Source organism: Phocoena sinus, chromosome 11 (genome assembly GCF_008692025.1).
Source record: "Phocoena sinus isolate mPhoSin1 chromosome 11, mPhoSin1.pri, whole genome shotgun sequence".
Lineage (NCBI taxonomy): Eukaryota > Metazoa > Chordata > Mammalia > Artiodactyla > Phocoenidae > Phocoena > Phocoena sinus.
This window is the reverse complement of record NC_045773.1, coordinates 82,866,821-82,892,111: the sequence shown is the minus strand read 5'-3', so window position 1 is coordinate 82,892,111 and position 25,291 is coordinate 82,866,821. Positions and strand designations below refer to the sequence as shown.

Sequence of the window (25,291 nt, the reverse complement as noted above, 5' to 3'; positions counted from 1 at the left end):
ATGTTACAAATCAGAATACAATTTATTAATATAGAAGAGAGTTTATAACTTTTCAAGACTGGAATACTCATAGCCACACTTCAGATCACCTTGATCCTGGCCCTGAGGCTCTCTAGAGGCCAACTTAGTAGTAAGAAGGAGGCCTTATGACATACCATTGACAAGGACTGCCTCTTTGACCAAACTTTACTCAGGCTCCTCTGAGCCCTCCTCTCTGCTAGGCCTTAACCTTGGCCTACTGAGTCCAATTTTAGCAAGAATCCTGCTAAGCCAGTTTATTGAGAATCCCTCTACCCCTTGATAACTAATCAAGCTCCTGTTTGTAATTTTCCATCCTCTGACCCCCCTCACCCTGCCCACTTGCTATAAATCCCCAGCTGTCCTTGCTATTATTCAGAGTTGAGTTCAGTTGTGTACTGGAGTCTCTTACTATCCTAGCTTGAAAAAAAATCTGTCAGATCCTTTTTAACAAGTGTTCAGTGCAATTTCTCTTTAACACTATCAGAGGAAAAGAAAGTGAGGTCCTGCCCTGGGATGGAGCAACACCATTTGAGGAACTGAAAGAAGACCTCTGTGACAGGGTTAATCAGAACGGTTGCTTATTATTTTGTTTTAAGCTGGGGAATGTCAGGATAAGATTTGCATTTTTTTAAAAAAGCGTAATAAGGACACTGATCTAACTGAGAAAGAGGAGGTCTGGGAAGAGGACTAAAGAGGTTCATGTCAATACCCGGGCAAGACGTATGATGGAAGGAAGGAGGCCATGTGGTAACGAAGTGAAGAGGATACATGGGATATAACACTTTAGGAGGTAAAACTCCCAACTCCCTGCTCGGATTGGGAAAAGGAGGGGCGAGGTGGGGGGAGGAGGAGAGAGGAGGAGAGAGGGGGAGGGAGGGGGAGGAGGAGAAGAAGAAGAAGAAGTGTCCAGGATGGTTCCGGGTTCCAGGCTCAGCGGGGTAGTGGCGGGCAATGAATCTGAGAAAAACGCACGACATGTTGTAGGCAGATAGGCAAAGGAACAGTCAGGAGGCAAAAGAGCGCCGAGGGTGAGCCTGGGAAAACGCCAACATTTTAGGGCCTTAGTGGTCCTCAGCAGTTAAAGACGCGGAAAGAAACGATCATAGAAGATAGGGAAACCAGAAGACTATGCATTCTCTGGTGCCAAAAAGGAGAGTGTTTAAATTAAATCTCTCAGTTAAAGAAAGTTGCCCGTTAGGGGAACTCGTCCTCGTTCTAGAATTCCAATGGCAAGTTAAGGGCAAACGTATGCCACTGAAACTCTGTCAGAGCAGCTACTCTGTCTTCTTTATCTCATCTTGGGCTTGGAAGCCCTAACTGGTCTCAAGGCCGACTACACATGCCCAAGAGGAAAGAAGCCGCACGCTCTTCATTTCTCCCTCTACCCAAAAGACAAGCCAAGATCCTGACCCCGACGTGATTTGAACACGCAACCTTCTGATCTGGAGTCAGATGCGCTACCGTTGCGCCACGAGGTCACAGAGAAAGGGGGCCTTTCTTCTAAATTAGAATTTAAATAATGCTTTCTCCTCGCCCCCAAGTTCTAAAGGTTTATTCCTTTTTATTGGTAGATTTGATCATTTTTCTCACCACTGTTCATAGCTTCGCTAATGCTTGGTGGAAAACGATAAGGGATTAACCAGATTAAATATTAATCCAAAAAGCCCAAGTGCTCCCTCCATGTAGAGGAAACTCCGTGGTTTCTCGCGTTCGATCTTTCCACTTGGAATTTTCCTGTTTTGAGAAAAACTGTGTACGTACTGAGTTTAGATCCGCAATGAAACAGGAGTAAGAATTGCCACGATGTTTGAACTACCACTTTTCCTGTAAATTCACTAGACTTCTCTTCTGAAAAAGACTACCAGCCTTGCCCTGCCCTGCGGTGTCAGGCCTCGCCCCCCACTCCCCTGCCCCTCGTTTCTCAGCGCTCGCCTGACCTCATTCTCAACCTGGTGAAAAACTGCTTTATCCTCAAAGCCTAGTGTAGATGGCATGTCTTCCCGAAACCCTCACTTCTCAGTGGGATTTCGTGGGCCTTCGGGTCTCTACAGTGTACACGTGCCATTCACTTCACAGCAACTCGAAGCAAATTGCTAATATTTACTGAGTTCTTGCCATTTTCTACCAGCCCTATGCTCGTAGAGCTTCCTCCAGCCAGTGACTCTTAAAACGTGCATCAGTTGGGAACTTGTTAGCAATACAAGTCCTCGGCCAAACCCTACAGGCCAAAGGCCTACAGAATCAGAAACTCTGGAGGGAGACCCCAGCACTCTATGTTTTAACAAGTCCTCCCTGATTGTGATACAGGGAAAAGTTTGAGAATACTGCCCCAGCCTAGCCACCCGAAACTTTGCTCACTCAAAAAAAAAAAAAAAATAGATTAACTTTCAGTCTTCTTCCAGGATGGTGGAGGGGCAATGTGGTGTTAGCTTGCTGCCATAGCAAAGGACCCCAGATTGAGTGGCTTAAGCAACAAGTTTATTTTCTCACAGTTCTGGAGGCTAGAAGTCCGAGAACAACCCTGTCAACAGGTTTGTAGATGGCGGTCTTCTCCCTGCATCTTCACGTGGTCTTTCCTCTGTGTGTCTGTTCTTTTTTTGATAAGGACACCAGTCATTGTATCAGGGTGCACCCATATGACCTCATTTTACTTTAATTACCTTTTTAAAAGCCCTATCTCCAAACAAAGTCACACTCTGAGGTACTGGGAGTTAGAACTTCGACATATTTGGGGTGGGGGGAGACACGAGGACACAATTCAGCTCCTAACAGGCAGCTCCCAGGTGAAGCTACTGCTGACAATTCCTGAGCCTGGCATGGAGCGTGAGGATGGAGGTTCTGTGGTGTAAATCTCATAGCCTCTTCGCTTTTCCTACACGACCTCTTTAGGATTCAGCTTTCTCGGGCCTGACAAGTCAGCTATCACACTTCAATCGGCTCTCCAGATTACATAATTTTGTTGCTATTATCTCCTCTCCCGAACTTTTGGTTCAATTTGAATTTATGTTTTAGAGTTGTTTTGAGTGGGATTTCTGGAGTGCACAGAAGTGAATTCTTGCCTTTCATCCACAATCTTTACCTGAAAGCACCGCAAAGCAGCGGTGGTTCCCTGAGTATATAAAGCAATCCGGCTCTATCTTTTCCTCTCCTTCAGCTCTCAGCTCAAGCGTTCCTTCCCTGCTGTGGCCTTTCTCCCTGATTTCCATCAAAAGGTAAAGCACTCTATTATATGTTATTATTAGTTATAACTTCTTGGTAGTTACGTCGGTTGTAACTTTGCAGTACTTTTGACCATTAGGTTCAATTTGTTTCCCCAGCTAGACTGTAAGATTTTTGAGGCGTTGGAAATGCTTTCGTTTGCAATAGTAATTTCAGTGTTACAATTATAGTTGAGATTATTTTCTTTGAACAAATTACCCAAGCACCCTTACTACTGCAGGACCACGTGGCCTAATAGATAAGGCGTCTGACTTCGGATCAGAAAATTAAGGGTTCGAATCCCTTCGTGGTTGCTGTGGGGTTAACCTATTGCTACTTAGAAACTACCTGAGGACATGCATGGTGGTCATTCTTAATAAAACAATTTTCTCAGTTTTTCTTAGTTAAAGCACAATTTTCTCAGTTTTTCTTAGTTAAAGCCGGTAATCAGAAATCTCCTGCATGGTGATAATTCTTAATAAAACAATTTTCTTAGTTATACCTGAGGACATGCATGGTGATCATTCTTAATAACACAATTTTCTTAAAGTCGGTAATCAGAAATCTTGATAGCTTTATACTCCATGTACCTCCGCTCCACACCCTTTCCTTTGTTTTTGTTTCTTTTTACCCGTCTAGTGTCTGCTTATCTCTGTCTCCACAGTATCCACCAAACAGCCGGTTCTCGGTTCTCCCGGTCTGCTCTCAGCAAAATTTGGTCTGCGGACCAGTGGCAACATCCGGGAGCTTCTTAGAAATGCAAGGCTTCCCAGCCAGTCCCAGTTCCGTCTCAGTACTACACTTGAACTACAAAATTAGAATTTGGGGAGTGGGGCTCAGGAATCTGTGTTTTAACCAACTACCCAAAACTGAGTCCTATACACACTCGAGTGTGAAAACCATTCTGGACCTTATAGCTGCATAACGTCTCTCAGGTTCTTCCAGCCCACTCGACGATGGTGCAAATACCTCAGACACAGCCTTTCATGATTTAGCGCCAACTACCTGCGTTCTTTTTTTTCCTTTTCTTTTTTTTTTTTTTTTTTTTTTTTGCAGGTGCAGTTTGCTTCCTCGGAGATGGGGTTGATTTAGTTATCTTTACAACGAGATTTCTCCATTGGACACTTAGTCCATCAGCTTACTTTATTTTTTGAATGTACATATTTTTTGTTGTTGAGGTATAGTTGATTTACAATATTATATTCGTTTCAGGTGTACAACGTAGTGATTAAAAATTTTTATAGGTTATACTCCATTTAAAATATAAAATATTGACTCTATTACCTGTGCTGTACAACATATCTTTGTAGCTTATTTGTTTTATACATAGAAGTTTGTACTACCTGCGTTCTAAGACTGTTACAACAGGGGAAATGTGAAGCTGCCATAGAACCCCGAGGGAAGTCCGGGCTGCAGGAAAAGGCAAGAAAAACGTCAACAGATTTGCCAAACTGCCTTCTAACAAATGCAGGAAAATGGTAGAAAATTCACCATCTGTAATCCTTAGAGAAATAATAGACCCAGGAAAAGAGCATTAATGATCTTAAAACCCTTAGGAATAGGTTATTGGGAAACAGTATGTGTGTGGTCAAGTATCACCCCAAGATTATTTGCTAGTTGCAAAGAGAAAAAGAAGGAGCCCTGGGGGCACTACTTTATCTTCACCATCAGTGGGGTGTCCTGACAAGTGCCTCCTGATGTGAAGTACTTTATAAAGTGCACAGTGTCAAGCCCACAATTTTTAACCTGAATCTAATGTAAGCCATCAAAGCGTTCTAACCAATCATTTAGACTTAACTTCCAGTTTAGAGGAATAAACTAAAAGTTGCCATGAGGAATCAGTGAGACAAATTCAGAATGTGGGACATTCTAGAAGAGGCTTGGACTTTTTAAAAATCAATGTCAAAACAATAACAACATCAACAGAAAGCTGGAAGCCTGTTCTAAACTAAAGGGAACTAAGGGAACATTACAACCCAAAACAGTGAATGAATTTTGGTGGGATCCGGGTAAGAGAAACTGGCTCCAAAAGACATATTAAAGAAATTTAAATAAGGACAGGATATTAGATGTTTTTATAAAGAATTGCTAGATTTTTTTATTTATGATAATGGTATTGTGGTTATATGAGACATGTTTAGATGATACATGTTTATGTGTATAGGGCATGAGGTCTTCAAATGAATTTTGTATGATTCAACAGAAAAAGGCAGATAAGACTAAGAGGGCAAAATGTTAACAATTGTTGAATCTGGGTGGTGGCTATACACATAATTCCCTATTCTTTCAATTTTTTTAAATGTTTGAAAATGTTTATAATAAAAGTTTAATTTTTTAAAAAAAAGCTTGACAGAAGCTGTCCTGTTTAAAGAAAAGCTCTGACGGAAGAGCACAGGGCTCCTAGGAGACAAAAGAGAGGGTCAGCAGCAAGAAACCAGCACCCTGTGAGGAAGGGCAGATCCTTTATGCTTCAGGAGTCCAGGCTCCCTTGACAGAGTGGCCAGAAAGAGAGCTGAGAAGTTTAGATAGATGCCCGTGATGAGGGCCTCCTATGCCATCTGTGATCTTCCCCGCTGGCTACAGAGTAGTTTTAAAGACTTTAAAGGAGGGAAGGGACCCAATCTGATTTGCGTTCTCAGATGAACACAGCAGTTAGTGTTGACATAGCCCTACCTATGTAATCTGCCCTAAACTACGTCTCTCGTGTTATCTCTCGTTGCTGCCCCTCTCTGTACGCCTCTAAAAAGCAACGTTCCAGCCAGACAGCACTTTCTTCCATTTCTCCCCTATTCTATGAGGTTTAAGTCTAGACCACCACTCCCCTCTCCAATCTGGCTCACTCCCACACATCCTTCAGATCTGAGTTTAAATATGATTCATTCCACATATATTTACTGAGTGTCCATTTGCCCATTCAGAAGTAATAAAGGTATAACTGGAATATTTCTTCGTGAAACTTGGAGTCTAATGAGTGACTCTCTCCAGGCAGCCACCTAAGATATTCATGACTGGGATCTACACTCTTCCTGTGGGCTACTACGGCACAGTGGACCTCTCACTTGTCATACTCAATGGTAAGTGTTTACTTCTGTAATTGTTTATTCTAGAAATCCCTCAGAAGAGTGGCCACACTTTTCTTGCTCTCCACTGAGTGAGAAGCACCTAGCCAAGTGTCTGGCATGCAATTGTGCCCAGAATAAAAATTCTGAAACAATGAAGAAATGAATGAATCTGTTCAGGGACAAGGGAGCGGAGGCCAAAAGACTTCCAAGAAGTCGTTGCAGTAACTCCTATGAGAAACTGTTAGAAGCCTATCTAAGAAAGTGGGTCTGATGGTTGGGAGGAAGAACCAGATCTGAGAAAAAATTAGGAGGTTGAACCAAAGACCTGGTAACCTGTGGGCTGTGGAGAGAAAATCAGAGAGAGGACGGATAAGGGGACTTCTGAGTCTTTGGGTTTGGTACCTGGGTGCTCCTGTCAAAACTTTGGGTTGTTGGAGGAGTTTCAAGTTTTGGGGGAAAGGATAGAGCATTCGTTTGGGGATGTATTGCTTTTGAGATGCCCATTGACATGCAAAAAGAAATAACTAGGACAATTGTGTCCAATTCTGGAGCCCAGAAGAGAGGTCTGGACTGGAGATAATTTTCAATCCATCAGCACATAAGCTGTGGTTTATCAATCATGCCCTGTCCTTCTTCTGTTCATGGAATGAAGCTGTTGATGAAAAACAAAATCTTCTACTTGCACATTAATACAATCACATGCATACACGTACAGATAAGATTGTGATAATGGTTGTGTAGTTTCAGAAAAGTGGAGATCCTGGGGTTATGTTCTTGCTTTGGAGGTGGTCTTTGCAAATATTTTTAAACATTATCCATAGAGTATCAGATAAAGTTGTTTTTCCTCTTGTGAGAAAAGGCCCCATGCAATGAAGTGGATCTGATTCTCAGAAATATTTTCTAATTTCCTATTTTATTCAAAAATATTCTATCTACTGCTTTAAAATATTTTTAGCTTTACAGAGAGACAGAAGATGGGGTTCCCTGTAGAACATTTTGATAGATCCTCATTCTTGAATTTTAAAATGAGGGTTACAATAGCTGCTGACATTTGTTGAGCCCTTACTATATTCCAGGCACTAGACTAAATGTCTGAAGACATACGGCACCTGTAAGGAACAGCTTTGTCAGATTATTTATTGAGGATAAATCTCCTACTCCAGCAAAAATAGGGATTTTTGAAGTATTGCAATATATGGTGATTTGCTTTCTAGGAAAGACCAAAGAGCATTCTCAGTCTTACCACATGCTGGAATTGAAGGTGGTTGAATCCTCTTCGGTTCCATCAACTATTAATAGAACTTAGCCTCCTCTGTTTTGCCCTTTTTAATTACTAAATACTGAAGTAGCTTAGAATAAATGATATATAGTAACATGAAGAAGGTTAAACACAATCGTGTGTGTAGTCGTGGCCGAGTGGTTAAGGCGATGGACTAGAAATCCATTGGGGTCTCCCCGCGCAGGTTCGAATCCTACCGACTACGCTTTGTCTTCTTTACAACGTTCAAGGTCTGATGTATCTTACCTGCCTGGTAGGATGGACCTTCAAGTTACTTTTTAAAATATTAAACATTCTCTCAGACCTTTTACAAGCTACATCAAAACAGAGTTCTCATAGACCACGAAGGAATCCTACTGCATGAGTGAGAAAGAATAACCAGTAAGACTTTCTTTTAGTTCAATTCTGAGGTTTTGAGGTTCACAAGATGAAAGGAGAGATTTCACACATTCATATTTAGAGCAACAGTAATGCCGCTACTTCCTTTTTCTAAAAGTGTAAGGTACGAGCTGCCGCAGGCGGGCCAGTGGCGCAATGGATAACGCGTCTGACTACGGATCAGAAGATTCCAGGTTCGACTCCTGGCTGGCTCGTCACTTTTGTGACTCTTAGAAGTTCCACAAATTCCCATCTTTCCCAGGCCTCTGCGTTAATTTTTTTTAACTTAAAAATGTATTTATTTTATAATATCACGTTATACAAAATGACAAAAATGTTAATAAACAGACTTCAGCTATAGTTCGCTACTCTTCTTTTACATACACGCATTTTCTTTAAATCACATCCCTAAACTGTTTTTGAAGCTGATGAATCCTTACATTAGATATGTGAGGGAAATTAAAAGAGGAGACCTTTCAAATGCATCATTCTTTTGAGAGTTAAGATTGGAAGTCTCACAAAGAGAAGATTTCTAGATAGCAATTTTTTCTTCTCTCTTTTTTTAAGATTTAGTTTTTTAGAGCAGTTACTGGTTCACAGCAAAATTGAGAGGAAAGCACACACGCCTTCACACATGCATATCCTCCCCCATTATCAACAGAGCAGGTACATTTGCTACAATCGATGAATCTACTGTGGACCAAAGTCCACAGCTTTCATTATTGTTTGCCCTCAATGTTGTACATTCTATGGGTCTGAACAAATGTAGAATGACGTGTACCCAGCGTTACAGTATCACGCAGAGGATTTTCACTGCCTGAAAAATCCTCTGTGCTTTGCCTATTCATCCTTCTTCCCCTCACCAACCCCTAGCAACCAATGATCATTTTACTGTTTCTGTAGTTTTGCCTTTTCCAGAATGTCATATATTGGAATGATACAGTATGTAGCCTTTCAGATAGGCTTGTTTCACTTAGTAATATGCATTTAAGTTTCCTCCATGTTTCTTATGGCTTGGTAGCTCATTTCTTTTTAATGCTGAATAATATTCCATTGTCTGCACGTACCACAGTTTATCTATCCATTCACCTACTGAAAGGCATCTTGGTTGCTTCCAACTTTTTGCAATTATGAACAAAGCTGTTATAAACATCTGTGTGCAGGTTTTTGTGTGGACGTAAGTTTCAACTCCTTTGGGCAATCTAACAAGGAGGGCAATTGCTGGATGGTATGAACTGCCAAACCATCTTCCACAGTGGCTCTAACATTTTGCATTCCCACCAGCAAAGAATGAGAGTTCCTGTTGTTCCTCCTCCTCACCAGCATTTGGTGTTCAGTGTCCTGGATTTTGGCTCTTCTGATAGATGTGTAGTGGTATCTCGTTGTTTTAATTTGCATTCTTCTCAAGATATATGCTTTTCATATGCTTAAAAGATGGGCCAAAGATCTCAACAGACACCTCACCAAAGAGGATATACGGAAGGCAAATTTTCTTAATAAATTCTCTTCTCCCAAAGGTCTCTTCAGGAGGAAAAGTAACCGCCTTTAGCAGAGGATGGTTTCGATCCATCGACTTCTGTGTTATGGGCCCAGCACGCCCCCGCTGCGCCACTCTGCAGTAAGAGAGAACAGATGCGCGCGCGCGCGCACACACACACACACACACACACACGCCCTCACATAGTATTCAGCTTTTTTCAGACTTTTTTTTTTTTCCCCAGCCTGCAGGATTAAATGTGTTCTCGCTCTGTCTCTCTCTCTGTTTCTGTCTCTCTTTCTCTTCCCCCATACCAGGAATCTGTCTTGTGTAATGTGATGGCCAAGGCCCTGAACTAACTACTAAGAATAGGGCTAATAAGAAATGGATAAAGATTACTTTGGATACTCTTCCCCATGCACAAAGGCATGCTTAGATGCAATGTCTGTTACTAGGTGCTATGTGAATGTGTACATTATATCTATAACAAAATATCTGCTGATATTCCATATGTCATGTTTTAAAGTCATTCTAAGTTATACAAAATAATAGGCTCTGATGAAATAATTGTGCTTTCCCTTTCTTCCTTGCTGTCATGTGACCGTTCATAATCTGTTGGAGAGTTCTCGAGTCCCAGGTAAGAAAAAATGCACATTCCTGTACATTTTTTTTTAACATAGAGTTTTAGGGGGTTCAGGGAACTTCTAGCCCAGAGGATTAACTTTCTCTGATGTAATGGTTCATTTCCTCTAGTCTCAATTTGGCAAAACAAAACAAACCAAACAAAAAACTACGTTCAGGTTTTCTGCATCCGGAAATGAACTGACTCTTTCCATGGTTTGCAGGAGTAGGGGAATCGCAGAGAGCCACGAATCTGCTTGCTATGTAAGCTCTCTAGCAAGGAAAAGCTGACCCAGGTGTGAAGCAGGTGAGCTGAGGTCACCCCCTCGAATCTGACTAGTTGTCTGAGAAGATCTGCTAAGCTTCTGACGGTTGGAGAGAGACGTGGGTCAGGAGATGGGTCGGGGAGCACAGAAGTGAGCGTGGAGAGAAGGCTGGGAGTTAGTGAAGAGTGAAATTCAGAACGTTTGCAATGAAAGAAAAATGTCTTTTGCAACAAAAGAATAAAAATGTCTTTATGGGCCCAGAGAAAAACCCCCAAAGCACGTAACAGTAGTGTACACCTACCTATTTATTTAGTTTCTAAAGGTGTCTTAAGGGTATCCAAGTTTGGAGAAAGCAGGGAAGGAATTTTTGTCGTTCTCTACGTTTCACTTCATAGACCAGTACACCCCACAGACACTAAAACAGTTGACCCCGACGTGATTTGAACACGCAACCTTCTGATCTGGAGTCAGACGCGCTACCGTTGCGCCACGAGGTCCTGCGGGAGCCCCCCATCTCCTTTACCTGTCAACCTGATCTATGAAATTAATCATCTGTACTAAGTAAGTGAAGTTTAATTGTGCCGCATCCCATCTGCGCGACAGCGGCGTCTCCTTACACCCGCTCTTGTCCTTAGTTGAAATGATCGATTTCATACTGCGAGAGTTCTTTCTAATCCGATCACTGGATCTGAAACTGCCCCTAAGAAGAGCAGGAAATCTTTTTTGCCGGAGGAAGCAAGTGATCCCGTCACCATGGTTTGACTGGTTAAAGCACCTGTCTGGGAAACTGCAGGCGGGTTTCGAATCTCAATGAGATTTTTTCCCGAGATGTAAATAAGGGAGAGGTCGCTTTGAACTCCTAGAAAAAGATATTCTGAAAAATGAATCCTGAGCTCTGAACCCATTTTTCAAGATTAAGAACTGGAAATTTTAATTTTCAGAGAGAGGTGCGTCTGTTTTACAGTAGTGGATCATTTTTCAGAATATCCTGTCCAGGAGTCTCAAAATTGTGTACCTCTGATTCTCCTTATCTCTTTTCCTTGCTTTTCCTAGGCTAGATGCTGCATACTATATATCAGCATCTAGTATACCATATATTTGACTTATATATTTATTGATTACCTATTGAAAATAACTAAACTAAAAGCTAAGGCACAGCCTCTTTGGGGGCCCGTCTGAGAGGTCAGCTTGCCCTCCACGTAACATATCCTCTTTGGCTACCACACCCACCTCACCATAGCATGGCTACCACTCCCTGCTAAGAACAAACACCAGGAAGTTGACCCAGAGGGATGGCGGCCTCTCTAAGAAATCAGACTCTCAGACTTGATATATGTCCCTCATTTTGGTTGTGGATCCCCTGTGACACAGAACACTTGGTAAATTATTGCAGAAGAGGCTGCTAGAGTAGTTATCAAAGTCTGTTTCCTTTTCTTCTTGGAAATACAATTGTCTTGGTCTGTTTGGGGTGCTATCACAAAATATCATAGACTAGGTGGCTTAAACAAAAAAAAAAAAACATTTATTTCTCATAGTTCTCCATAGTTCTGGATGCTTAAACAAACAAAAAAAAACAGTTATTTCTCATAGTTCTGGAGGCTGGAAAGTCCAAGATCAAGGCATCAGCAGTTCAGTATGGCTGTGTCCTCACACGGTGGAAGGGGCCAGGGAGTCCTCTGTGGTCTCTTTTATAAGGAAACTAATCCCGTTCATGAGGGCTCCACTGAATCACCTCCAGAAGGCCCCGCCTCCAAATACCATCACACTGGGGATTAGGTTCCAACATATGAATTTGGTGGGGGGACACAAACATTCAGTCTAAACTCCATTTCCTAGCCTGCCTTGCAATTAGTTTCGGCCATGTGGCTGAGATCTGGACAATGGAATATGGAAAGAATTGTAACCGGTCAGTTCGAAACTTTGAAGCTTGACCCAGGAAAGCCTCTCCTGGTTTGGGGGCTTCCTCTCTATGTCCCTTTGCCTTTCTATCTGTCAAACGCAGAGGACTCCATGGTCCTAGACTCCAAAGTCACACGATAGTCTCTCAGCGACCATGTGAAGACCAACCAGACAATCTGCCCTAGATGTTGCCTGAGAGAAAAACATTTATTTAGGTGAAAAACTGAGATTTATGGGGGGGGCGGTTTATGGGTTTTTTACGGGTGCTATAAAGCAACTGGTATCACTAATACAATACTGTCTTACTATTGCTTGCTTATTAATGTCCCGCATTTTAGTGCTTAACTCTAAACATCATAATTACATCTTTCTCATAATACACCAAGTGATAAAGTAATGGGATTCATTAGCACACACATGTACACGTATGGCAGAAAATACACAAATTTCTCCAAAATTCTAAAAATTATTACCTCGTTAATAATGTAAATTATTTTGTAAACTATTTTAGGATTCTTCCTGCACTTCACTTCCTCACCTTATAAATCCAAGCTGGGCAGAAATATAGGAACGTGCAACTAGAGGTTATCATACTAAGTGAAGTAAGTCAGAAAGAGAAAGACAAATACCGTATGGTATCACTTATATGTGGAATCTAAAATATGACACAAATGAACCTAACTATGAAACAAAAACAGAATCACAGACATAGAGAACAGACTGGTGGTTGCCAAGGGAGAGGGGGTTGGGAGAGGGATGGAGTGGGAGGTTGAGGTCAGCAGATGTAAGCTTTTATATGTAGAATGGATAAACAACAAGGTTCTACTGTATAGCACAGAGAACTATATTCCATAGCCTATGATAAACCATAATGGGAAAGAATATTTTTAAAAAAGAATGTATATATATATATGTGTGTGCGTGTGTGTATAACGGAATCACTTTGCTATACAGCAGAAACTAACACATTGTAAATCAACTATACTTCAATAAAAATATATTGATCAAGAAAAATAAAGCTTTGTACACATTAAAAAAAAGAAATGTAGAAATGGATAGTGGTGCTCTGCAAATGTTATACTACCCTAAAATTCTCATAATAATGTGGTATTAGGTATGACTTTACTTTAGACTGACTTTCCAATTTCTTCTGACTCCAATCAAAACAAATACTTTTCTTAAGTGCTCTTCCATTTCCGCATTCATTTCTCACTGGGCTATTGAGGCTCCTGGTCATCCCAGGCAGTGGTATGTTGATATGTTTAATAACCAGCTCTCCAGGGAAGAACACTATTCTGGTATAGATTCTCCTACCATAGCTGACTCAAGCTACAGCTGTGAAGTCACTGAAATCATTGAACGTTGAGCTAGGTAGAGATGTGTACAGTTGGCTCCTGCAAACCAGTACAAGCTGGCTCCAGGGTCTAGTCTATCACTGCTTAGCAATAACGACAATAAGAAGAAGCTAATATTTATTTTAAGCACTTACTATGTGCCCGAAAACATTTCTCTGAATTTTCATATGGTGTTATATAATTATATTCAATCTTCTCAATATGTCTGTGAGGTTGGTGTCACAACTATTAAAAAAATAAATTAAAAAATCCAGGAGCTGGACGCTAAACGCCAGGACACTTGAACACAATGTTTTACAGTATCAACAATAATCAGACAAGGCCACTCTGTTACCTGTGATAGAACAAGGTGGAGACAAGGTCCCTCCATAACTATGTCTGAAACAGGAAAGAGATAAGGATACTCTGCAATCACAGAGATAAGTAACCCCCTTTCCAGCTTAAGTGACTGTGCTTTCTGACCAGTAACAGCTCCAGCCCCACTTTAATCCTCCTTCCTCCTACATAAAGATTACTGAAATACCTACTCACTGAATTGCCCTGCTTCCTGACAACACCCAGTCCATAACTGATGTCTGATTTCCTCACACCCTCCTCAGAATAATAAGCTTCTCCCAACTCCCTTTTAGCTAGATGCCCCAAGATTCCTCCAGTGTGCTCTCTCCCCAAACCTAACTTTGACTACAAGTGTATTCCTGGAGGTCTTTGGTCAGCGGACTTTAACAGTGTCAGTAACCTGACTTTTCAGGAGAGAAAATTAAAGTTTACACTTAAGAGTCCTTAGGAGTCTGTCTTTTGAGTTATGATTTCATATCAGAGTTTGCCTTCCCAACCTTCAAGGAGCAGATGGTCTGGGCCATATTTAAGAGACATTGTAAGAGAGAGCAAAATGAACTGGCTGTCAGTATAGGGACTCACAGGAGGGTAATGCAGAGATTATCAACAGCAAGAAGCTGTTATACTCCTAAAGATGGAGGGACAATGGGAAGAGGTGGCGTTAGAGCCCAGAGCGGGGGCTAGAACAGAGGATGACCCAGGGATGAGTAGCAGGAACTAGGATGCCAGAAGGAGGAGCTCTAGTCCGAGAACAGATGCAGCTGCAGCAGAAAATGCTATAGGAAGCAGAGAGATGGAGAAATGCCCTGGATTCTGCCTTCCTCCCGCATTCCAATCTTTTGTCAGTCCTCCCATTGGCTACACCTACCCAGAAGCCAGAGGGGAAGGAAGGCTGGGAAATGTAGTTCTTTGTGGTACAGAGCAGAGCAAGAGAAGGGTAGGGGATGAACCTGACAACAGGCAACTTGACTGACACAATATCCACACACCCCGCCACCCCCTCAGCTATGATCAAAGTATGAAATCTACAAAAAAAAATTTTTTTTAATAAACCTATAAATGAATCTTATCATTAGAGTTTGTCCTTTGGATCAATTCCTTTTAGTATGCAGTAACACTTATAAGAACTCTAGTATTACACACATTTACATTTTATATGTATTTATAGAAGTGCCTAAGTTTTATAGCATAAACATCATAGAGAACAGCAAATTACAAATATTCCACTAAATAGAAAGTTTTCCTTTTTAAGATATAAGCATCCAGTATATAAAACACACAGTAGATCGCAGGTATAGAAATGCTAATAATTCACTTATGCATTTTGATTTGTATTAAATATAAAGCACTTTAACAAAGAGTCAAGCTATGATTTAAGGTCAGTTCCTTCACCAGATTTCCTTCATTTGAGTAAATCACTTCCCAATTTTTTTGTAGAATTTTAAAACCAGGCCTTGGGAAAGTTCTCAACTGTCAAGTCGTTAGATTAAAGCAGGAGTCGGCAAGCATAGTCCTTGAGCCAAATCTAGCCCATCATCTGTTTTTGTATCACTCACAGCTGTTTTTACATTTTTAGATGGTTGAATATAAATGGAAAGAAGAATAATATTCTGTGACACATTGAAATTATATAACATTCAAATTTTAGTGCCCATAAATAAATAAGGTTTCATTGGGACATGGCCATGTCCATTCATCTATGGCTGCAACACAAGTGTAGTTATGACAGAGAACACATGCCCAGAAAAGCCCAAAATATATAATATTCAGCCTTTTACAGAAAAAATTCCAGATCCCTCGTGTAGGCGTGGAACAATTTTCCTTTACCCTTCTAGTTTATTTTGGCTGGTCTAACAATCAAATTGTTATAAGACAGATTAACAGGAGAAAAAGAAATTTAATTTGGTGTATATGGAAGCCCCTTAGGCATAGGACCTAAGAAGTGACCAAACCAGGCTGTTTATGCTCCTTTTTAGACAAAAATAATCAATTATTTGTGAAGATTTGACAAAACAAAGGGTTTTTTGCTTGGGGTAGCAAATTAATGAAGAAGTAACAAAGTTTGTGTATACAGCTTTCTCAGCCTCCAATTCCCTGTCTCCCCAGATAAGGATGTCCTCCATCCTCTCGGCATAGGGAGGATACCTTTCCATGGAAACTTTCTCAGTGAGAAAAAGGAGAGTCAGAGTATTCTTCTTGTACTGAACGTTTCTCAAGTAACTTTAATGCAAAATAATCAATATGCCACCTTGGTATATTTGGGAGAAAGTGTAGGCAAGAAAATATTAAGAAATGTTAACTCATGTATTTATCCTTTTGCATCAGAAAACTCTCTGCTCGGCCTCATGCCAGAATAAAAGTGTTCTTACAGCATTAATATGATGAGACATAAGTGCATCTTGACTTTCAAAATCATTTTAAAATATCCATGTCAAAAACTGTAATTTGAAAGTAAACTTTCGAGCCTCAAAATCCTGTCTTTTGGGTAACAAAGCAGAGCCCTGCAGGACTTGAGGCATAACGTTTATGCCACAGACAATAATCATAGGACAGTGCTTTTCAACCTCTTTTCAACCTGCAGGTCCTGGTTCATTAATGGATTGTAAAATCAATACATTGAGTAACGACCAACATTTTAAAAATATCAAATAGAGCAAAAAGGTATAAGAGCAAATGGTATCTATATAAATATGGATGCTGTCTTGAGTTACAATATAAAATGTATTTCTTACTGTGGATCACAGTAAAAAAAAAAAAAAAAAAAATCAAGATTACTTTAGAAAAAAAGATGTAGGAACCCAGTGGACCCGGCTTCCGGAGGAGCTGAGGCAGAACCACAGCGTGGAACGGAAGCTCCACTGAAGCAGGTTTCCGGGTCCCGCTTGGTGTGCAGGTGGCTGAGAGGCGCACAGTCCCCCCGGACACCTCGCCAGGATGTAGAGGAAAGACGCGGGGATTTGCGAGGTTCCACGCTGAGAAACCAGCGCACAAGGATGTAGCGGCAGATCTCCTAGTGGGCAGATATCAGTTGAGAGCCGGCAACTCTTCCGGGGGTACCTGGACAAAGAGCTCTTCTCTTCATGCTCAAACTGACATAAAATTCCGAAAAAACGTGGAGTCCCCAAGTTAGTTGATAAAGTCCTGGACTAAGACAAAGCCCACTGACTTAGATGTAGCCCGATTTGGCTAAGGTCCTGCCACTAAGCAGAAAAGGGCTGGGGACTGAGATATACCTCGGTTTATATTGTATATTAAATAAACATACAGAATTAACTCCTGAATTTGTGGCCTACAGAATCCTAATCTATTCATGGGACCTTCTAAATCTTTTATAATGTTCTTGCGGGAAAACACCACGTCTTTCGGCTTTTGGGATTCTGCACAGCACAGCCCTTGGCTTGCCTGTTTATTACCCACTCCTTTCATACTGGTAGAGAGACGGAGGCTGTTTCCCAGGCACGTAGCACATGCATTGATGCATATTGGCCACCAGGAGGCAGAAAAGCCTAAAGATAATTATCAGAAGTCAGAGGTGGCGGAGGGGGCAGAAGGAGACGTGGGGGAAGGGACTAGAGCCCAGGAGAGGGAGAGGGAGGAGGAGGGAGGAAAGAGAGGGAGGAGGAAAGCGCGGAGGAGGGAGGAAAGAGAGGGAGGAGGAAAGCGCGGGGGTGGGGGGTGGAGAATGGGAAGGAAGGGGAGAAAGGAGGAAGAGGTGGCGTAGGAGGGCTGGAAGGAGGAATGAGAGGTAGAGCAGGGGAGAGGGACAAGCAAGTTACTGAAGGGAAAAAATAATTTTCTGGACAGCGGTTAGTGACGTTCATAGGGACCTTACATTTTACAACGTGTTATAGATACTGTTTCATTTTTGCCTCACAGAAACAACCCAGCTGGATAATGATTCCTACCCACATTTTTTTCTGAGATTTTTTTTTTTTGAAGTATAGTTAATTTACAATGTTGTGTTAGTTTCAAGTTTACAGCAAAGTGATCTGGTTATATACATATATATGTATATATATTCTTTTTCAGATTCTTTTCCATTATATGTTATTACAAGATATTGAGTATAGTTCCCTGTGCTATACAATAGGTCCTTGTTGTTTATCTATTTTATATATAGTAGTGTGTATATGTTAATATTGATACATTTTATTTTATCTCAGCCTGAAATGTTGAGGATCAAAAAAAAATAAGCATGCTTTATACATGACAAAATGAAGAGACACATGCGAGTGGGGTATCAAGAGTAATGGACCTTTATCTTACAGTTTTATTAAATCCATTTCTGTGGTAATGCTGAAAAACCCGTCACCCATGGGTCCTTATGTCCGAGCTCAGTTGAGACAAAAAGAGCAGTACTCAAAATGTAACAAAAGTCTGCCCTCAGGGAGTGGCATGCTAGTGAGAGGGAGAGAGAAAATAAATAAGTAACATATACAATATGTCAGATGGTGACCTAAATGTTATGGAGAAAAATGAAGCACAGAACAGAGATAAAGGAAGGCAGAAGGGGCTTCCATGGTGGCGCAGTGGTTGAGAGTCCGCCTACAGATGCAAGGGACGCGAGTTCGTGCCCCGGTCTGAGAGGATCCCACGTGCCGCGCAGCGGCTGGGCCCGTGAGCCATGGCGGCTGAGCCTGCGCGTCTGAAGCCTGTGCTCCGCAACGGGGGAGGCCACAACAGTGAGAGGCCCGCGTACTGCAAAAAAAAGAAAAAAAAGAAAAGCAGAGGAGGAGAGAGTGGTCAGGGAAGGTTTTGAGCCACCTCCTCACCTGTAAAATGTGGACAGTAACCCTCACCTCCTAAGGTGAGGAACAAATGAGTTACGGGCCTTAGCAAGTGCTCTGTAAACGTGAACAGCTCTTCTCCCGCCCTCTCTCTGGTCCCTGAAAGGCTTTGACCATTTAACCCGAGGCCCGCCTCTCATGAATAATCCGTCTCTCTCTTAGGCTCCAGGCCTGCCTTTCCAGCTGAGGATTAGTTCTGTCTAAACGTCCCCCAGGCACCTCCAAAGCAAGAGATGCTGAGCTGCCATCACCATGCATCACCTGCGCTGCCTCCTGGCTGCCCTGTCACTAGTAGTAGTAGAAGTACTACTGCCTTCCTCAGTCACCAAACCATGACCTTGGAATAAGCCAGCAAAGTCATTCTCTCTACCCCCTCCTCCAGCAGGTGCCATTTCTACCCAGAGCTGAGGCAATGGACTTTGCAGGACACAATGAAAATGTGGAGCCCGTTGTTCAAAACGCAGGGAAAGAGCCTTTAAAAATACTAAAATAGAAAGCTTTTCTCTTCCCTCTACAGTCTGTCTTTCCCTCAACTCATCATGGTGGCTTTTGTTAGTTAATACTGTTCTGAGTAAAGAAAGATTAGATTTTTAATTCTTAACGTGAATTTCACTGTCCATCTTTATAATGTGCAATGTCAGTTGTAAAGGCAAATATCAGAGCATTTAACTCCGGAGTAGAATCACTAAAATTACACCATTTGTATCTCATAGAGTGTACATGTATTTCACTCTTACCAGAACAATGGAAACCACGCACAAAACTAACTCCGCTGTTTTTATTTCTCTTCTTCATATATGTACATCCTACCAACACACTCTTTGACTTATCGATAAATGAGGAAGGACTGAGAAAAAAGGAACGATGTGTTGCCCTATCTTTTCCTGACCTTCTCTGTCATCATTTTAAGCATGAGTGGTTGGCAAATACAAGGAAGTAACACACGAAAGGGTATGATAGGATTGTGTTTCTTAGGACTTCATTGGCTTTTTTTGCATCTGAAGCAAAGTTTGCTTCAAAAGGGAAGCATGGCCCCTAGGGGCTGTCAGCACCCCATTTACTCAGTTGTATGTGTAACTTGCTTACCTTGTACTCACTCTGAGTCTCACTGAATTCACACGCTTCGTGGGCCCCCTGGAATTCTGTGCTCATGGGGCATCACAAAGACTGTAACTGGAATGGAGCTGCCGAAATGGTGGACACACGTATTCTGATTATATCCTTTCCTCATGAGCGTGCTCTGGTGGCCCATTGGACTTCAATTAAAATACACAAGTTCAAAGATAAAATTATTAAGAATTTCAAGATGGCAACAGCAGAGCATTAACCCAAGAGTGGTGCCCTACTGAGTCTGGATCCCGTGCCCCTGCATAGGTGATGCACCTCTCAAGCCAGCCTAGTCACCTTACACTCTCCTGGACCTGCCCTCTCCTTTTCAGCCCCTTGGTCTCCATCCAAGTCACTGGAACCTCTCTCGCAGCTGTTACAATAGTTTCCCTTCTTACTGTTGCCTTCCCTGTCCTTCCTCCATGTTGTCCTGAGAGAGACCTTCATAAAGCACACATTTAATCTGGTCCTTCTAACCCCTCTCCTTTTACATCCTTTTATGACAATAAAGTATAAAATGCTAAGCGTGGCATCCAAGGCCCTCGGTGACCGTCCCTGTCAGCCCTGCAGTTTCACCTCCTCCAACACTCAACCCCTGACAAAGTAGTCTTTATCCAAGCAAACATTTGACTGATGAGTATTGTTGCCAGATTTCACAAATAAAAATCCAGGATGCCCATTTAAATTTGTCTCATGCATATTTGGGACATATTAACCAAAAATATTATTTGTTATTTATCTGACATTCAAATTTGAACTGGATGTTAACTGTATTAGCCACTGGACCTCTCTTTTTCTCCAAGTTACACCTCAGAGGCTGCCCCCTCCTGGAAGTCTCCCTAGGTTTCCTGTCACTTCCCTCATCACAACACCAACATGTTGCTCTCTTTGGTCCGTGATGTTTGGCCCCCAGCAGACCTGGGGCCAAGCAGCCTGATTTCAAAGTCTAGAGTCACTCTCCTCTAATTGTGACAAGTCACTGAATCTCTTTCTGCCTCACTTCCTGCATCTATAAAGTGAGCATGATGAGGATGGGGTAACAATGCCTACTTCCCAGGGTTCTTGTAAGGACTCAGAAGTTCGTACATGTGTAAACCACATAGAATGATGGCTGGCACATAATAAATGGTAATTCTTTGCTGAGGATTCCTGGCCAGCAGAACCTGTGTTCTAGTTATTGCACCCTTGGCTCCTAATACAATACCTGGCACACAAATGAGGAGTGCTTGTTGAATGAACGTACCTGCTTTAAATGCCAACCTGAACTTTGAGAAGGAAGATTATAAAAACTTTCCTGGCCTAAGGTTTAATACCGGGACCAGGAAGGCTCCTGTTGACAGGGCTGTTTCCTCCCCAGGCCCCTGGGGGTCCTCCTGGGGCAGCTCTCCACCCTGGTTTCTGTTACTTCCACACACTCCCTGTTTCTAGGCCTCGTCACCGCCCTGGCTCTTCCCTTCTTCTGACTCAGCAGCCGTGTAGCTGGATGCGCAGCTGAGCCCCGCTCTGCAGGCTGGGTGTGGGGGGGTGGGGGGCGATATTGTGCTCCCCACTGCCTGGCCTCTCCTGGTCCAGCATCTGGGCCAGACTCTTCTGCTCCTGTGACCCAATTCTGACAAACTCCGGAGAAGAAACGTTTCCTATCACTGAAGCCAAGGTGCTAGAAACGGGGAGCAGAGGAGAAAGGGGAGATGGGCAGGAACATGTGTGAGAGGTAAGTGTAGATAAAAGTCTGAGAGAAGGAACAAGAAAACCATAGTATCCCTTTCATGTTATTCTCTGGCCAAATAAACTCTGTTCGGGCAGGAAAAAGAGCCGCTGGGCTTGAACCAAGGAACTTTGCACTGTTGTGTGACACTTCTCAGCTGGCCAGAGCTTCCTCTCCTGCCCTCACTGGCTGGCTCACGGGCCTGCACAGAAGCAGATTTGCCCCCTAACTGGCTGGACTGAGCTGAGGTCCTGTTCCTCGGGGTCAGCGCAGGCGGCCACAGCAACAGGGCAGGCCTGCCGCACAGCTGAATCGGTTTAGAGGTCAGGCTTTGTGCCAGACTGAGCCAGGTTCACTCTGGCATTGCTACTCGCTGGCTGAGTGACTTTGCTCCATTATTCAACTTCTCTCAGCCTCAATTTTATGCAAAAATTAGGACCATAATACCTCCCTGGCCTCTTTGGTGCAAAGAGGAGAATAAACAAAAACTCGCACCCCTGGGGCTTACTTGAGTCCTGGGGATGCACACAGCTCCTAGAGCAGGGAGAGCACTGAGCCTGCGCGTCCGGAGCCGCAACGGGAGAGGCCACAACAGTGAGAGGCCCGCGTACCACAAAAAAAAAAAAAAAAAAAAAAGATTACTGAGTATCGCTTCAATGGAATACTGACACTGTCTAGCAGAGCTCACACTGGAAATCTCTGATTCTGTAGGACTGAGCCCTTGTTTCTTTTTCTAGACCATTTACAACTTTGTAGAGGCAGATGTTAACTTATAGAACAGTGAGAGTAATACAAATGGTTCTTGTGCTTGGTGACGCAGACGACTTCTCTCTGATAGAGAATATAAGATTTTATAAATCAAATCCTCATTTGAAGCACTTTTAACATTTTTACTGGTTTTCTTATTAATTAATAAGTTAAATAAATCATTGACACTTTCTTTTTATATATTTACCTTTTTAAAAAATTATCCTTTATTAGGACATACAGGGTTTTCACTGTAAAGCCATTACCAGTACAAAATAGCTAGGAAATGGTACAAAACAGTATACAATCTAGGGTTAAATTTTATGGAGGGAAGAACAAAAATACAGAAATGGGGAAGTCCTCTGTAGGTTGCTGTGGGAAATAATGACTAGTCAAACAAAAAAACATGATGCTTTAGTTTCAGGAAAAATTGCTAGAACCTACTCTGTCAATAAAAATTCTACTGTATTAGGAAGGTGACAACAACTGATTTTTCACTGTTCCTTTAGTCCTCACAACAATGACATCTGTCAGATATTGGGAGGAAATTTGATTATGCTCCATGCATTGACCTTAGGCTGTTACATTTATGTCCAGTTATGACTCTGTTCTGGCTGTACAGGTAGTTTTTTATTTTGTTAATTTAACTGTTTTCTACACATATAATGTGTCACTGAATTTGTAAAACCTCTTTGGAAAGGCTCTCTGTTCACATGGAATCCTTTTTCTGATAGAGAAATAAAGGGTTTACACTCTCACTTTTCTTTTTCAACTCAGTGGTGTTTATTGGATGCTAACTAAATGAATTGCATGGGCTAGGTGCTAAGGGAGATTGAAAAGAAACACATACATAAAAGTTCATATAGATAGCCAAGTTCTCTTCTCACAATTTTCTTATTGAGCTGGTGGTGTTGATAGCACAGGTAATATTATTGAACTCTCCACTTTATAGGAAATCAAGACAGAGGGACACTGGATGGCTTGGCTGAAACCACAGGTGGAATAAGCAGTGGGGGTGGGACTAGTACCCAGGGCTTCTGATTCCCAGCAGCATCCACTTCCCTACCAAAAATATACTTCTCTCAACTATTGCAAGTAACTTGAGGGGCTCCCACATTCGGGGTGATTCTCAGTGGAAGGCTCCTCTTCTCATGATCTGAGGAAAAGGGAACAATTTTCATCCCTTCCTCGGGATCCCAGTTTCAGTTCCATATTTCAGGAGTGATTTGAGCCTCCTTGATTTAACACTGGGTCCCAGAGCCTTTACGTTTATTTGTTGTTGTTGTTTTCCATGATGACTCTCAAGGTATCTTGGTTTCCCAACCATCTTGTGGGAGAGAATGGGGCAAAGCTGGAGTCGCTCTCCCAGCCAGGCCCCTCTGCCACTGGGCTGGCCCAGGAATCTCGGAGAGTCCGGAGACAGCCTCTGTGTGCTCCAGTACCCACAGTCCTTGGCCGTTTCCTGCTTTTCTCTGCAGGAATAACACCCAGCACTTCTGGCTCAGGCACCCTCTTGCTGAAGGACTTTCCTTGGGCAGCAGCTCAGACTTCACTCTTGCTTCTTCTGGGACTTCTGCTGGCTGCTCTTGGTTTCATCTGGAAGCTTCGCCAGGAGAAAGAGCGAGAATGCTGGACCAAAGGTAAAGCAATCAGAAGACTGGGGCAGTGAGGTCCAAAGAAGACTGTGGAAAAGGGATTGGACAGAGGGGAAGGGAGAGGACAAGGATGAAGAGGATTAAGGGGATTTGAAGGTGAGGTTTTTAATTCAGTCCTTCCTCCCTCAAAACCAGCAACCCTACTCGTTATTTCCCTCACCCTGTGACGCTGACCGTGCCCTAGCTTTCCTAGTTCTAGGACAGCTCACAGGACTCACTGCACACATGATGCAGGAAGGGGTCTCCCCGAGGCCCTTTCCACGTAAACATGGCTCGTCTCTTGTGGACGGTACTGAATCATTTCTTGTCCTTTCACAGAGAAACTCCAAAGAGAGCTCCGTAAGTTCTGTGCTTCTCTCTCCTGTGTATACGATTTGAGACCCTCTCATGTGCCATTTATCTCACGAGGTTTCTTTGTCCTACTTCAGGCTGGAGAAAAGCCCAGAAAGTGGATGGTGAGTAAATTGGATTTTTTCTTTTTCCTCTAAGACTTTATGCGCTTCACTTAATAGGTGCCTTTCTCCTGATTCTTTCCCCTGAGGCCTTGCTTACTCTTACGCTATCTGGACTTACGCCATAGAATCCCAATAGTTCTGTTCATACCTCATGGATGCCCCAAAGGTTTTTCTTCTCTTTTTTTTCTTTTTGGCTGCATTGGGTCTCTGCTGCTGAGCGCGGGGTTCTTATTGCACCGGCTTCTCTTGTTTCAGCGCTCAGGCTTCTGAGGTTGCCACACGCGGGCTTAGTTGCTCGTTCGTTGCTCCTTAGTTGCTCCACGGCAAGTAGGGATCTTCCCAGACCAGGGCTCGAACCCGTGTTCCCTGCATTGGCAAGCAGATTCTTAACCACTGCGCCACCAGGGAAGTTCCCCAAAGGTGTTCAAACCTGTGGCCAAAACTGAACTCCATCTCCTTTGCTGTCAACTTGCCCTTCCTCCTGGACCCCCTGCTGCACAATGCTGCCAGCACCCACCCAAGGAGCCTCCTCTCCTCCCCTCAGGGCAAGTCCTGTTACTGCTTAGCCCAGGACCCCTTCCGAGGCATAGAATACCTCCCCCAGTTTTTCTTCTTTTAACACAGATCCCTGGGATTAGGTTACCAAGACCCCTCTCTTAACAGCAAGCTGCTTCCATTCCCCCAAGAGCTGCTGCTGCCCTTTTCCTTTTACGACTTTTAGTATAAATAAATATTAGGAAACAGACAAGAAATCTGAAAAACAACCAGCATAAGCAAGACATTGCTTCTGAAAAGTTTACCATTGTCTAGAGTTTCAAAGTAGACTTGCTAAAATAGAAACCCAATTACATTCCTCTCAAGTCCCAAACCTTCTGTGGCTTCCCATTGCCTTCTGCGGTCTTACTGGGGTGGGGGATGCTATGGACATTTGTAATCCTAAAAG

The 25,291-nt window shown here is 42.6% G+C and overlaps 1 long non-coding RNA gene and 5 other non-coding genes across 7 annotated transcripts; 4 read left to right on the top strand and 2 right to left on the bottom strand.

Annotated features, from left to right (window-relative positions):
- Positions 1-1,427: 1,427 nt before the first annotated feature.
- TRNAW-CCA lies at positions 1,428-1,499 on the bottom strand. The gene has a single exon. It is a non-coding gene; the product is annotated as a tRNA-Trp (tRNA).
- A 1,961-nt stretch (positions 1,500-3,460) lies between these two features.
- Positions 3,461-3,533, top strand: TRNAR-UCG. The gene has a single exon. It is a non-coding gene; the product is annotated as a tRNA-Arg (tRNA).
- Positions 3,534-7,683: 4,150 nt separating this feature from the next.
- On the top strand, positions 7,684-7,765 carry TRNAS-AGA. Its single transcript has one exon. It is a non-coding gene; the product is annotated as a tRNA-Ser (tRNA).
- Positions 7,766-8,080: 315 nt separating this feature from the next.
- On the top strand, positions 8,081-8,153 carry TRNAR-ACG. Its single transcript has one exon. It is a non-coding gene; the product is annotated as a tRNA-Arg (tRNA).
- Positions 8,154-9,635: 1,482 nt separating this feature from the next.
- Positions 9,636-19,033, top strand: LOC116762444. 2 transcript variants are annotated; one of them, XR_004352259.1, is made up of 4 exons: positions 9,636-10,052; positions 10,261-10,343; positions 10,698-10,863; positions 18,842-19,033. It is a non-coding gene; the product is annotated as an uncharacterized LOC116762444 (long non-coding RNA). The 2 variants fall into 2 exon arrangements; XR_004352258.1 differs by lacking the exon at positions 18,842-19,033 and having other exon boundaries at positions 10,698-11,861.
- On the bottom strand, positions 10,728-10,799 carry TRNAW-CCA. The gene has a single exon. It is a non-coding gene; the product is annotated as a tRNA-Trp (tRNA).
- Positions 19,034-25,291: the final 6,258 nt, after the last annotated feature.